The following is a 13,793-nucleotide window of genomic DNA, read 5'->3' on the forward strand; positions in this document are numbered from 1 at the left end:
TTGAAGAAAGAAGTCAAAGGTTAAATGCCAACAAAGGCAAAATAAAGTTGGAAAGGTTAAGTCCTGCTATGTGACTAGCCGTCCTGGAAAAAGTTTGAAAAGCCAAAGGTTCTCCGGGGGTCAGAAATGCAATCGATATTCAGGAAACAACTAGTTGCAGTTGAAATTATCATCAAAGAGGCATGACTTCTCTCTTGGCACACTTTTATCCAAGGTAGGCTAACTTGCACCAGTGATGGCATGATGGTGGAAACAACCGGCAATGGCGAGCTCAATTGTAACTCCGGCGAGCACAGGACAACCATCGTTCACTCCATTAATGTTTGATAGCTTTCTTCCAACTCAATTCCAACCAATTCGAGAGGAAACTGAAAGTGATTCTGAGAAGGAATGTAATAGTGAGAACCAATGGATAGTGCAGATTTAGATACGGAGAAGGAAATTCAAATCGGAAAGAGTCAATACCAACAATTCCTCGAAGATTACAGTTCTCAGAGGCAAGATCTTCTGTGCAACCTTCCCCAACCTTAGAGCAACATGCACCAACACCCAATGGAGAAAACTTGCTAAATCAACATGCAAAAGAGCTACGATAACAAAATCGCAATACTCAGATGGGTATGCGATTGGACTATGTGCCTCCTAGTCATCGAGATGGTAAGATTGTAGTCTAAATTATAAAGGAAGATGTTCAAAAACTAAATGATTACTGGGCTACTGCCTTAATTGGCTATGTCCTAAGTGATACTCCATATGAGAAATCTATGAAGGCGTTTATTACATCAGTTTGGGATTTTGTCTCGAAACCACAATACTGTATCACAATGATGGATACTATCTGTTTAGATTATCAACAATTGAGGACAAAGGTCTAGTGATGCAAGCACGTCCATACTCGTACCATAATAAGCTATTTATTTTATAAAACTGGGAAAGAGACTTACATTTTGATCCTAAATGCATTACCACCATTTCTCTGTGGGTGAATTTCCCAAGCTTGCCTGTTGGGTATTGGACTACAGATGCACTTAGCAAAGTGGCTATTGCCATTGGAGCTCCTATGTATACTGATAAATACACAACTGATCTCAACAAAATTTCATATGCCAGGGTCTTAGTTAAGGTTTATATCACTAAATCAATACTAGAGAACATAGAAATTGATACTCCATCAGGAACTATTCAGAAACAAATTGTGTATGAGTAGAAACCAAAGTTCTGCAGTGACTGTAATCATTTTGGCCATGATAACTTTGAATGCTGGAGGAACAAATAGCAAGACAATCAGGAGGCAGAATTTAAAGTTCCTAAAAGAAGGAACAAAGCAAGAAAGAAGAAGATAGTTCAGGAGTGGAAACCAAAGGAATAGGTAAACAAAGATGATGAAGCAGATGGGAAAAGAAAGGGAAATCAGCAAGTAGAAGTTGGTAATGACAAACAAAAAGCAGTTGATATAGACTCTCCAACACAAATGCTCAGAAGGGATGATGAATGCAGAATTCAACATAGACAAAGTGTTGAACTAGAAAAGCAGTCTCGAAATGAAGAGGGCATCAATACAAATAGATTCAAGGTTTTGGAAGAGTGTATGCCAAGCACTTCTCAAGAAAGCTGAGTTTGGCATTGATCCTGCACTAAAACCCCCATGATTGTGTGCACTTGGAATATTAGGGGGCTGAACAAGCCCTATAAACAGAAGGAGTTGAGTCTCTTTCTGCAAAAGAATAAATAGATATCCTTGGTTGTCTAGAAACTAGAGTAAAGGAAGGAAAGGCAAAAAAATATGTTGAACAGGGTTGCTAGAGATTGGGGTTATTGATGTAACTATACCCAAGTTGTCAATGGTAGGATATGGCTAATATGAAAAACACACCTAATAGTCACGATACTCAAAACCCATGAGCAATTCATCCATTGCTCAGTGGAGGATCCAGTAACAAATTTCCCGATTATGTTGACAGAAGTCTATGCTAGGAATAAAGTGCAGGAAAGGGAAGTTCTATGGCATGAAATGCAGCTGTTATAAAGTCAAATTCAAATACCATGGCTCATTAGTGGAGATTTTAACAATGTGTTAACCACTGATGATAGAATAGGACAACCAGTTACAGTAGGGGAGGTGCAGAATTTCAAGCAATGTATTAACAGCATGCAACTAACTCCACTTAGGACAAAGAGATGTTTTTTCACCTGGTATAACAAGCAGCATACAAATAGTAGAGTATACAGAAAAATTGATTGGCCATTTGGAAACTTCAGTTGGACTCGGACATATGGTCACCTAGAAGTAGATTTTATGGACCCTGGAGTATCTGATCACTCCCCAATTGTGATCCTACTATGGAAAAGAAAAATCACTTATCCCAAGCCATTCAAACTATATATGGTGACAATGGAACATCAAGAGTTCAAACCTATAGTGAATAGAGTATGGCAGCAGCAGGAAAGAAAGGATCCTATGTCACTTATATGGCTGAAGCTCCAAAGAATAAAAGATGAGACAAAAGGGCTAAACAAGTCCATGGCAGGCTATGACCAAAATTGACTCAAGCTAGGCAAAGTTTAGAATGTGTCCAAGCAGCTCTGGTCATTGATCCCTTTAATCAATTGTTGATTGAGCAAGAGAAATAGAATATTAGTGAATTGGAGAAATGGAGCATAATTGAAGAAAGAATCTTGAGGCAGAAATCTAGAGCAACATGGATTGACTATGGAGACTCCAATTCTAAATATTTCTATGCACAACTGAAAATAAGGGCCAGCAAAAATGCTATTACTTCTGTGTACAATGAAATGGGAATGAAGATCACTGATCCAAAAGTTGTGGAAAAGAGTTCCTTGTCTTCTTTACAAAGCTAATGGGGAAGGCAAGTGGACTGATGCCATGACCTAACACTAGTATCATAAAAGCAGGAAATTACGTCAACATGCAGCATCAATAGGAACTGATCATGGACATAACACATGAGGAGATTGATGAAGCTATTAGGGACATGCCAAATGATAAAGCCCCTGGAGTGGATGGATTCCCTATAGAATTCTTTACTAAGTAATGGGGGACTGTGAAACAGGATATCTATGAGGCCGTGACATATTTCTTTCACACAGGAAAGATGATGCCAGCATGGAACTGTACTACTATTACTTTGATCCCTAAAATTCTAACTCCAACTCATGTGAAAGATTATAGGCCAATAGCATGTTGCACTACACTGTATAAGATTGTTGCCAAGATACTGACCAAAAGAATCATGAGAGTGATAGAGGTAATTATAGGGAAATCTCAATTAGCATTCATTGAAGGAATGAGCATCATTGACAATATCCTATTCAACCATGAACTATTCAAAGGGTATAATAGAAATGGTATATCCCCCAGATGTGTGATGAAAGTGGATATTAGGAAGGCATATGATTCCTTGGATTGACAGTTCCTTAGATTCATGCTAGCTAACCTTGGCTTCCCTCAAAAATTTATCTACTGGGTTATGGAATGTGTTACTATAGTGTCATACTCATTGGTGCTCAATGGAGGCCTCACCAAACCATTTCTGGCTAAGAGAGGGATAAGGCAAGGAGACCCCATGTCTCCTTACCTATTTTTCATTGCAATGTAATACCTACAAAAAGAGATGAACCAGCTACCAATGATAAAGGAATTCAAATATTACCCAAGATGTAAAAAGTTGGGAGTGAATCACATTTGTTTTGCTGACGACTGACTTATGTTTTGCAGGGCAGACATAAATTCAGTGACTAAAATGTAGGAAACCTTTCAAAGGTTTTCTACTACATCTGGCCTTCAGGAAAATGCAGACAAAAGCTCAATATACATTGCTGGTATTCATCAGGATATTAGATACTCATTGAAAGGAATAACAGGGATACAGAGGGATCAATACCTTTCAAATACTTAGGAGTTCCCTTGTCTGCCAAGAAATTGAACATTCAACAATGTCTACTATTGATGAAAAGATCACAGAAAGAGTTAGTTGATGGTCAGCAAAGATGCTATCATATTCAGGGAGAGTACAGCTCATAAAGTCTGTGATCTTTGGTATGCAGACTTATTGGGCTCAAATATTCATACTGCCCAAGAAAATTATGAAACTGATTGAGACTATCTGTAGAACATTCCTATGGACTGGTACAAGTGTTACATCTAGGAAAGTGCTGATAGCATGGGATAAGGTATGCCAACCAAAAACTATTGGGGGTTTAAACATTATCAACATGGAATTATGGAACAAAGCAACAATCATGAAGCAACTATGGGCATTGATAAAGAAAAAGGATACATTATGGAGCAAATGGGCTCATTGCTACTATATCAAGCAAAGAGATGTTGACACTATGGATACACCTAAGACAGCTGCTTGGGTGGTCAGGAAGATTATAGATGCAAAACAAGGTTTGATGCAGATAAACACAATGCAAACCAGCCTTAGTGCAAAGCTAACATCTATGGAGATCCAGGGTAGATTTCAAATACATAAAGCATACACTCAACTGCTACCCCAACTCCCAAAAATAGGCTGGAAGAGTATACACTTGCATCCACAGATCCATCCAAGATTCAAGTTCCATTTATGGCTGGTAGTTCGACAGAGGTTAGATACTGTGGATAGATTGCAGAAGTTTTAAATCCAAGTACCATTGGATTGTGCTTTTTGTGCTAGGTACATAGAAACATTTAGTCATCTATTCTTTGGGTGCTCGTGTACTAGCACAGTATGGAATAGAATACTCAAATGGTTGGGGCATAACAAGAGAATAGGAAGCTGGCAGAATGAGATCGAATGGGTAAGCACTCTAACTAAGAGGAAAGCTGGAATGACAACTATTACTACTTCAGCTTTTTGCCATGGCAGTATACTACATTTGGCGTGAAAGGAACTCCATCAGATTCAGCAAAGGGAGATATGAGGCTGATGGGATCTGTAGGAAAATTGCAATGCACATGCATATACAGGGGAGATCAAATAGCAAATGGCAGCCAACATTGCAAAGATTGAATCATTATCCGTAGGCTAAAGAAGAATGGCTCAAATTCTGCTTTGAAGTGTAATTAGTACAATCTAATTTGTAATTGTAATTAGGAGTTGATGGTCAGCATTAGCCTGACTTTGTAAAGACAATTTTTGATGAAATGAAAAGTCTGTTTTAATCAACAAAAAAAAATCATCATCAAAGAAGATGGGCCGAGATCAAGTGACTGAAACACTAAAGGCTATAAAACCAACCATCGTTTCGAACTAACAATTGTTATTTGTTGAAAAATAGGAAACATCTGCAATCCAAAGACAGCCTTGCAAGAAGCAGGTGCAATAAAAAGGAAACCGCGCGGAGACTAAAAATAGCCATGCAACAACAAAAACTCTAAAAAAAGTAAGTCTTCTCAAAATTCTTTCCCGCATTTTACTCATTCTCTTAAAAAAATAAAAAAAATAACCCATTCAAAATCATGGTAGTATAGGGTACACCAATCCGTAGCTGCATTTTCAAAAAATTCCCTAGTGTTACACCCCATGTGAGAGTATGCCGTAAGCTAATTAATGTAAGCCCAGAAATGAATCATCTTTGAAAGTATATAAAGTAATTAAATAATATTACCTTGGAGGTAACAAATATATAAGATCATGGATAACAAGTATCAAGAGGGTTTGAAGGCTTAGAAGCTAAACAAATTGAAGAAGATAAGTTTCGTCGAGAGTCAACAAGTTGAAAATGTTATAAATGTACTTTTAGGGTGATACTAGGGTGATTAACATGACAAGGAGGTTATTTTATGAGTTATTTTAGTCATATAATAGCCGAGTATTATTTTTTGAAGTCAATCAAGTTGTGGAAGAAAATTTGGCAAAGGTCATCACAAGTTAGATTCATAAATATGCTGAAAATTAGGTCAAATGTAGCGGAGCTTTTCTCTCAATATATTTAGAATTACGAGATAGTTCATCTACCAAATTGAATATATACGAGTCTAGTTTCTAACGCAATAAACTGTTTGTTGATAAGACATTAGAGTAGAGAGATATTCGCATTTTCGTGAGACTACTCAAGCAGCTCCCAATGGGACCCACTTAGGTGGTGGTCGACCTACTTCACTTTAAAAACGATTTGGACGACCTTTATTTCTCATTTTTCGACCCACCTCATTTCTACACTCCTCCTAATCCTCCAAAACATATACCATAAGGGTTTGAAGTGATTACACCATATTTCAACATCAAAAATTAGTTCTAGTGCATAATAACACCTCTTTGAGGTTGTGTTGTCATTGAGGATAATTGTGGATTGTGTTTGGATGAAATTTCAAGTTTTTGCTACGGGATAAAGTGAGTATAATAACCTTCTAATTATTCTTAAGCTTGCTTGTATGTTGGTTAAATTTTTAGGATGATAAACTACAAGATAATACTTGGATTAGCTTGAGATGTTGTTGTTCTTGATGGATTGATTTGAAAGTTGCTCTTATGAACTTTAAGTGGCTGGAAATTATAGAAAATAAGTTGGATATGATATTGTTAGTATGATTTTGTTGGTTTACATGTCAATCTTATTGAGGAAATTGGTAACTAGAAAAGGAAATGGCTATAAAGCACTTGGAAGTTGTCCGCAGTGATATTATCTTGTGTTGGGCCATTTCGGGTATCTTTAAAATTGAGTACAAGGACGAAAATCCTTTAAAAGTTATTGGTTATTATACTAGATATATTACTAATTTAAAATAGGGTTGAAGGATGTTAAAGGGATTCAATCCGAGCTTGTCGTGATATGTTGATGACTTGTTAATGAAATATTTTGTACCATATTATTGATGTTGTTATTATTGTATTTCTATGTTTGTTGTTATTGGTATATAGTATTGGAGGAGGACCTTGTTATAGGGGAGATGATGCCTAAATTTACATAAACAAGCTACTAGTTTAAGTTGCGGACTTAGCCTTTACTCAACACTGATTTTGAATCACTTTATGCTATGGTAAATTGAGTTGAGTTGTTTGAAGAATTGCTTGGAAGGTATTAAGGACTCAACGGAGTTAAGTTATGTTAAGGCTATCCCTTCTTTCCTTTTGGGCATGATCCATATGATACAACAAAATTAGCAAACACACAACTTTCACAAATAACTCTATTCTTAGAAGTACTAGGGTTGCATATGTTCTTGATTCAGCATATGTCCTATTATCATATCATCTGTTAATGGGTCTCAAAAAATATGTAAGTTGATAAAGTTTAGTTGTGATATTAATTGAAGGCATATTGATCTTATGACCTTCCAAGAGATCATATTGACTTACTTTATTAGGCATTGCATTCACTTATACATGTATATTGACCCATGACCAAATGAAGTTATATACGTGTATATAATATATGTATATGGGGTATGAAAAAAGGTTATGGCATTATATATGCACCGCCACCTGATCAGCTAGCATATGTTGATAATTTTGCTTGCTGAGGCTGAGATGATATGATGGGATTCCCTTAGAGGCTTGATGATGTTATGTACGCATATACCTATGCATGATATGACATTTATACGCATATGCATGACATCATAAATGTTTCATGATTCACAGAGCTATTCAGACTTACAGGTTGATTCCTTAACTCTATGTTTCTTTCATGTCTTTTATATACTGATTTTTATGCCTTATATACTCAATACATTATTCGTATTGACGTCCCTTTTGCTGAGGACGCTGCATTTCTTGCCTGCAGGCCCTGATAGACAGCTGGGTAGACCTTCCCAGTAGACAGAGTCAAACATCAGCTTGGTTAGTAAGCTCCACTTCTTCAGAGTTACCAGGCCTGGACCTTGGAGTCCATTATATATATACAGGTTTGATGGGTAGGTCGAGGCCCTGTCCCGACCATGATACAGTTCAGTTATCTCTAAAGGCTTGTAGTATTGTGACCTTGCTAGCCTTGTGTACATGTTAGTTTGGTATTGCTGGTTGTAGAAATTCATGGTGGCCTCATCATTCTTGATTAGTATTGTCAGCTTGCAGGTAGGCCTCGTCGGCCTAAGTTGAGGGTTACCCCTCTAGAGTTTACAGTTACAGAGTGGTACGCTCAGGCCAAATATGGAACCGGATGTCGGCCATGCCTCCCCAAGTTTGGGGACAACTAGTCTTCTTACTAGTATAGGGTACACCAATCCCTGATTGTATTTTTCCAACATAAGGTACACTACTTCCTAGTTGAGTTGAGCTTAAACGCAGGGTACACCACTCCCTGATATCTTTATTGATAGAACTTAAATGCAAGGTACACACTCCCTCATATCATTCCTAGACATAGGGTATACCACTCCCTAGTTTCCTTACCAATATAGGGTACAACAATCCCTAGCTGTGTTTTCCAGCATAGGGTACATCTCTCCGTAGTTGATGATAGTTTAGACATAGGGTACACCATCTCCTAGCCTCCTTACCAGTATAGGGTACACCAATCCCTAGCTGTATTTTCCAGCTTAGACTACACCACTCCCTAATTGATGATATTTTAGACATAGGTTACACCACTCCCTAGTCTCCTTACCAGTATAGTGTACACCAATCCCTACCCGTGTTTTCTAACATAGGGTACACCACTCCCTAGTTGATGATGGTTGGACATAGGGTACACCACTCCCTAGTATTCATACCAGTATAGGGTACACCAATCCTTAGTTATGTCTTCCAATGTAGGGTACACCACTCCCTAATTGATTGAGCTTAAATGCAGGGTACACTACTCCCTAATATTATTACCAATTGATCTTAAATGCAGGGTACACCACATCCTGATATCTTTATTGATAGAGCTGAAATGCAGGGTACACTATTCCCTAATATCATTACCAATTGATCTAAAATGTACACCACTCCTTGATATCTTTATTGATAGAGCTAAAAAATAGGGTACACCATTCCCTGATATCATTCCTAAACATAAGGTACACCACTCTCTAGTCTTCTTGCCAGTATAGGGTATATTAGTCCCTAGCTATATTTTCCAATGTAGGGTACACCACTTCATAGTTGATGATATTTTAAATATAGGGTACACCACCCCCTAGTATCCTCACCAGTATAGGGTACATTGATCCCTATATATGTCTTCCAACATTGGGTACAACTCTCCCTAGTTGAGTTGAGCTTAAACACAGGGTACGCCACTCCCTGAAATCATTACCAATTGATCTTAAATGCAGGGTAAACCACTGCATGATATCATTACTATTTGATTAAGTTGAAATGCAGGGTATACCACTCCCTAATATCATTCCAAATATAGGGTACACCGTTCCCTAGTTTTTACCAGTATAGGGTACATCAATCCCTAGTTGTATTGTCCAACATATGGTACACCACTCTCTAGTTGGTTTGATCTTAAGTGCAGGGTACACCACTCCCTAATATCTTTGCCAATATAGGGTATATCATTCTCCGACCATATTTTTCCAACATAAAGTACAACAATCCTTAGTTGAAACTTCATTTTAATAATAAAGGAACACCATCCCAATAAATAAAAGAAATCACGATCTTTTCAGGGTACACCATTCCCGAAACTTCACTGTTTTTTTTTTTGAAAAAAAGAAGTAGTTTAGAATTTTTGTTACAATAACTCATGAAGTTATCCTAGTGAAAACTAGGGCAGAAATATTTCGTTCATTTGTTTGGTTCTGGGGCCTGTGCAGGTTTTTACCTTGAGACACAAGGTTCGAGATGACTAAAAAAAGATTACTCAATACAGAATAAAGAAAATAAAAAGTAGTGAATCCAAAATGCAGGAGCAGATGAAAAAGATGAGGACTACTCAAGGCATGACTGAAGTCACGAGCATTGTAGTTTCCCTTTAGATAAGAAGAAGCCGTAGAAGAATGAACTAGCACCTGCAGCTAGCAAGCATCAAGGTTCAGATCAGAGTATGCATGAAGAACCAATCAAGACTCAAGATCAAGTTTCAGAAGACTTACAGATAGGAATCTTGTAACTCATAGCTGATAGGATTATTTAGTTTCTTTTGATTTTGATTTTGGTGTAATAAGGAGTTCAGCAAGCAGTAATAGCAGCGACAACAATGAAATCACAGCTTTTCGGTAGTCCCAGCTACCAGAACTACACTGACCTAGTTCCTTTATAGCCAAAGATATGTAGGAAACCTCGGAAGTAAGGTTCGGTCAAACTCTTTCAAAAATGCTTCCCATGGAGTATTAAATGGGCAACAATTATTCATAATTGCTCACTTTATCTTTGCCCAAAAATTCTTCATATCTCAAGCAAAGAGGAGCAGATGTGAGCACGCAATTTTTGCCCGATGACAAATTTGCTCCTTAAATATTCTGAATAGCTTTTAATTACTTTATAGAATTTTAGGAATTTTCTTCTATTTTTATTTAATTTGTATCCCATTTATTTGCATTTTCTTAGGCATAATTAGTAATACCTTAAATCAAAATGTCAAAATTATTTTAGTTTTCATTTTCGTTTCGCTGCATCTTAGCACTTAATTGCATATAGCCGCATTTCAAAAAAAAAACACATAAAAACAATGCATTAATTATTTTCATATCTCTGCACTTTTTATTTTGATTATTTAGTTTAACCCTTTGGTTCACAATGTTATATCAAGTAATTTGTTTTAGTAGGCTAGTTGTGCAATGTGAGTCTTGATTAGGATAAGTTAATGTTGAAAATTAAAAGAAAGGAAAGAAAGAGGCTATTTGGTCTTGTATTGAAATTGGGCCAAACATTCAAAGACAGCCCAATTGCGTCTCGGATCCGTCCAAGCCCCACAACCTAGCGGTCCAACCCCAATACTAAACCCAAACGACCTCGTTTTGGACTCCAGTTGATCTCCACCGTTCATCAGCCTAGATCCAACGGCTCGCAACTGATCACTCAAATCATATATTACTGTTTGAAATGCCCCCCAATCCCCCCAAAGACCTCACAGACCGTCTCTCTCACCCTCCATCGTCTTTGCCGCCGGAAATTGCCCCACGACGGCGGGCAGACCCCAAACGACCCCACAATCCCCACCTCCTTCTCATTACATATCGCTTTGTTATTTCCTTAAAAACCCTCCAGAATCTCTCAATTACTGGATCTAAGAAATTCTAAAAACCTAAATCCACCCCTTTTTATTTTTTCTCAAATCCTGGCGTGTTTGGGCTTAAAACCAACACCAATCGACTTCTCTCATTGAGTTTTACAAATTGGCATTATTTTGTCTCGTTTCAAGATCGCCGGCTACCGGTCAACTCACTATTGACAGGCCAGAATTTCTGAAATTCCTCTGTGGTTGATCTTTTTGGTTGAATTATGGCTAACATCATCGCATACATCATTAGTTACGCCCTCAAGCGTAAGCCAGTGCTCGTGTGGCGATGTCGGCTATCGTCCAGAATTCTTTTCTCTTCAGCCAACAGTGCTTCACATAGTAATCATCTACTTCTTTTCTTCCTTCCTTGAAGTTGCTAATTCTATGTCTTAGTTATTAATTATTAGTTCATTTTCAATTTTGGTTTGACAACATACATAGGTTAATTATTAATCACTAATAAATTTATTTTAACTTTGTAAGTAGTTATTTGCTTAATCTGAAGTTTAGATAGTTTTGGTCTTAAATGGCATATCTGTTTAATCAATACGTTAATTAGCTTGTGATTCCTGATGAGTTATGTTTGTTAGGCTTTGTTAGTTTAAGTTTAGTTAATTCTTTATTTAATGCTGTTAAGAGAAGGAAGGCAGTAATTTTGGTTAGAAGATAGTAAGTGTTGAGGTTAAAGGAAAAGGTTAAAAGAAGGGTTATTAACTAAAACTTGATGGGTCTAAAAGAAATAGAAAACTTGGAGAATCTTGGGTGTAACTGACTTGGAATCTTCTAGAATAGGGCAGTAAGGGTTGGAAAGCAATAAAACAGTAAAAATTAGGTCAAAAATGGACTTAAGGGTTAAAATACAAAAAGTAAAAGGGGCTGCAAAGAAAGAGAGATAACATAATACAACTGTGGGAATATTCTATATAACAGACTCTCTGACATTCTGCAGCCTCACGCAATTCACTCCCTATTTTTTTCGTTTTACTCTCATGCTCATCTGCAGACATCTTTCACCAATTTCTCTCATATTCACTCTCCCTTCACTTATTCATACAAAATTCACTCATTCACCTCATCATACTCAGAAACGCACACTCGTTTACATACACTTAGAGACCTCTAAAAACAGATTTGAAAAATACAAAAGCAGTGAAGTTTTAGGTCGATTTATATACTCAAAAACATTTGGTTTGTGTTTGTTGATTAGAAGAGATCTCCTACATGTGTATCCTGGGTTTCAAGCTGTTTAATTAGTAATTGAAGTTGTCTTCTACTGTTTCTCTGTCAATTAGTAGCCGAGCTTCAGTTTGTAGCTGCTCTCTGCCTTTATTTGGCTATTTTAATATGTATTTGCTGATGTCGATTGCTGAAACTTTGCTGATCTCTGTTCAAGTTTGTTTTTGGCCTTTGTTTGGTCTTTTCCTAGTGCTCTATAGCCCTGAATTGGTAAGTCCAAACACTCATGAATTCATGTCTTCCCTTGAATGAAAAGCTTTTGATTTTTATGAAATTTTGGATTGATCTATTGAATTCTCATGTGAGCATAACAACACGAACTGATTTGCATTCATTGTTTGCTATATAACGTGAGAAATAGACATAAAAGTAGATTGTGAAACTATGCTCTGTTAATCTCTGTACTGATTCTCTTATCTCATAATTTGATTAAACATGAATTCTAGACTCGACACATTTATTATATTTCGTTCTAGTGATTTTCTGTAGTAATTCATAACGAGAAAAGACCACTGTTGCAGCAGATATGGCGGTCGTTCATGGATTTGGCCATTAATTGGTCAAATTTGTAAACCTCAAAGTCAAAATATTTTTTCAGAAGTGTTTGGAGCCATTGTATTTCTCAAATAGAAGTATAAATTTTCATGTTGGGACTATAATATGATTTTTGGGCATGAGTATATTATATTATGTAACATAGTTAAAGTAGATGTTGAAATCTGCTCAATTCAGGACGTGAGCACAAGCATAAATGTAAGGATAATTATTGTAGTTGATTTTTATTATGTTTGGAACTAGCGTTAAATTCTTTCAATTTAGAATAACAGCTGTTTAAAACCAGTTGCTATAACTGTAATAAGAGTAATGTTTCAACTCTATTAGGGCTATGGGCCTGAGGTTAAGAGATCTGGAGCCCAATATGGGTTGTGACAATTCACTGGTGTAAAGGGACTGGGTGGGCCTGCCACTATTCAGGCGCAAGCCTAAGGTCACATGGGACGGAGGCTTCATTAAAGCCTACTTCATTATTTATCCTAGCACACCAATACTAGTAATTTTAAATACTGTAACTTTGCTATTATGTGTTTTCCTTTGGATTTGAACACACTTGCTTGAAATTATCTCATCGTCTGCCATCCTACATGCCAAATTCATAAAGCTGAGCACTGTTGTCTCATGACCTCTAATACGTTTGCCAACAGATTCTCGCACACACGAGACATTTGAAATTACTTAGTTATTCAACTTACAGTTTCTTTTACAAAGCATGGTCCCATAATCTTTTGACCTTGCACAATAATCCCAAATTAATGTAGAACAATTAACTCATGAACATTCGTAGGATGCTTTAGGCGCGTTTAATCTATTATTGTGATTGTGTACACATTCGCGTGACATAGTTATAATTTTCAAAATAAATCAAGGTACGCATTCGCGCGACTTTGACCAAACAA

At 37.0% G+C, this 13,793-nt stretch overlaps 1 long non-coding RNA gene across 1 annotated transcript; it reads left to right on the forward strand.

The window, feature by feature from the left end:
- The first annotated feature begins 10,949 nt into the window (after positions 1 to 10,949).
- LOC107805595 (uncharacterized) lies at positions 10,950 to 13,153 on the forward strand. Its single transcript, XR_001652459.2, has 2 exons — positions 10,950 to 11,442; positions 12,816 to 13,153. It is a non-coding gene; the product is annotated as an uncharacterized LOC107805595 (long non-coding RNA).
- Positions 13,154 to 13,793: the final 640 nt, after the last annotated feature.

Source organism: Nicotiana tabacum, chromosome 3 (genome assembly GCF_000715075.1).
Source record: "Nicotiana tabacum cultivar K326 chromosome 3, ASM71507v2, whole genome shotgun sequence".
Taxonomy (NCBI): domain Eukaryota; kingdom Viridiplantae; phylum Streptophyta; class Magnoliopsida; order Solanales; family Solanaceae; genus Nicotiana; species Nicotiana tabacum.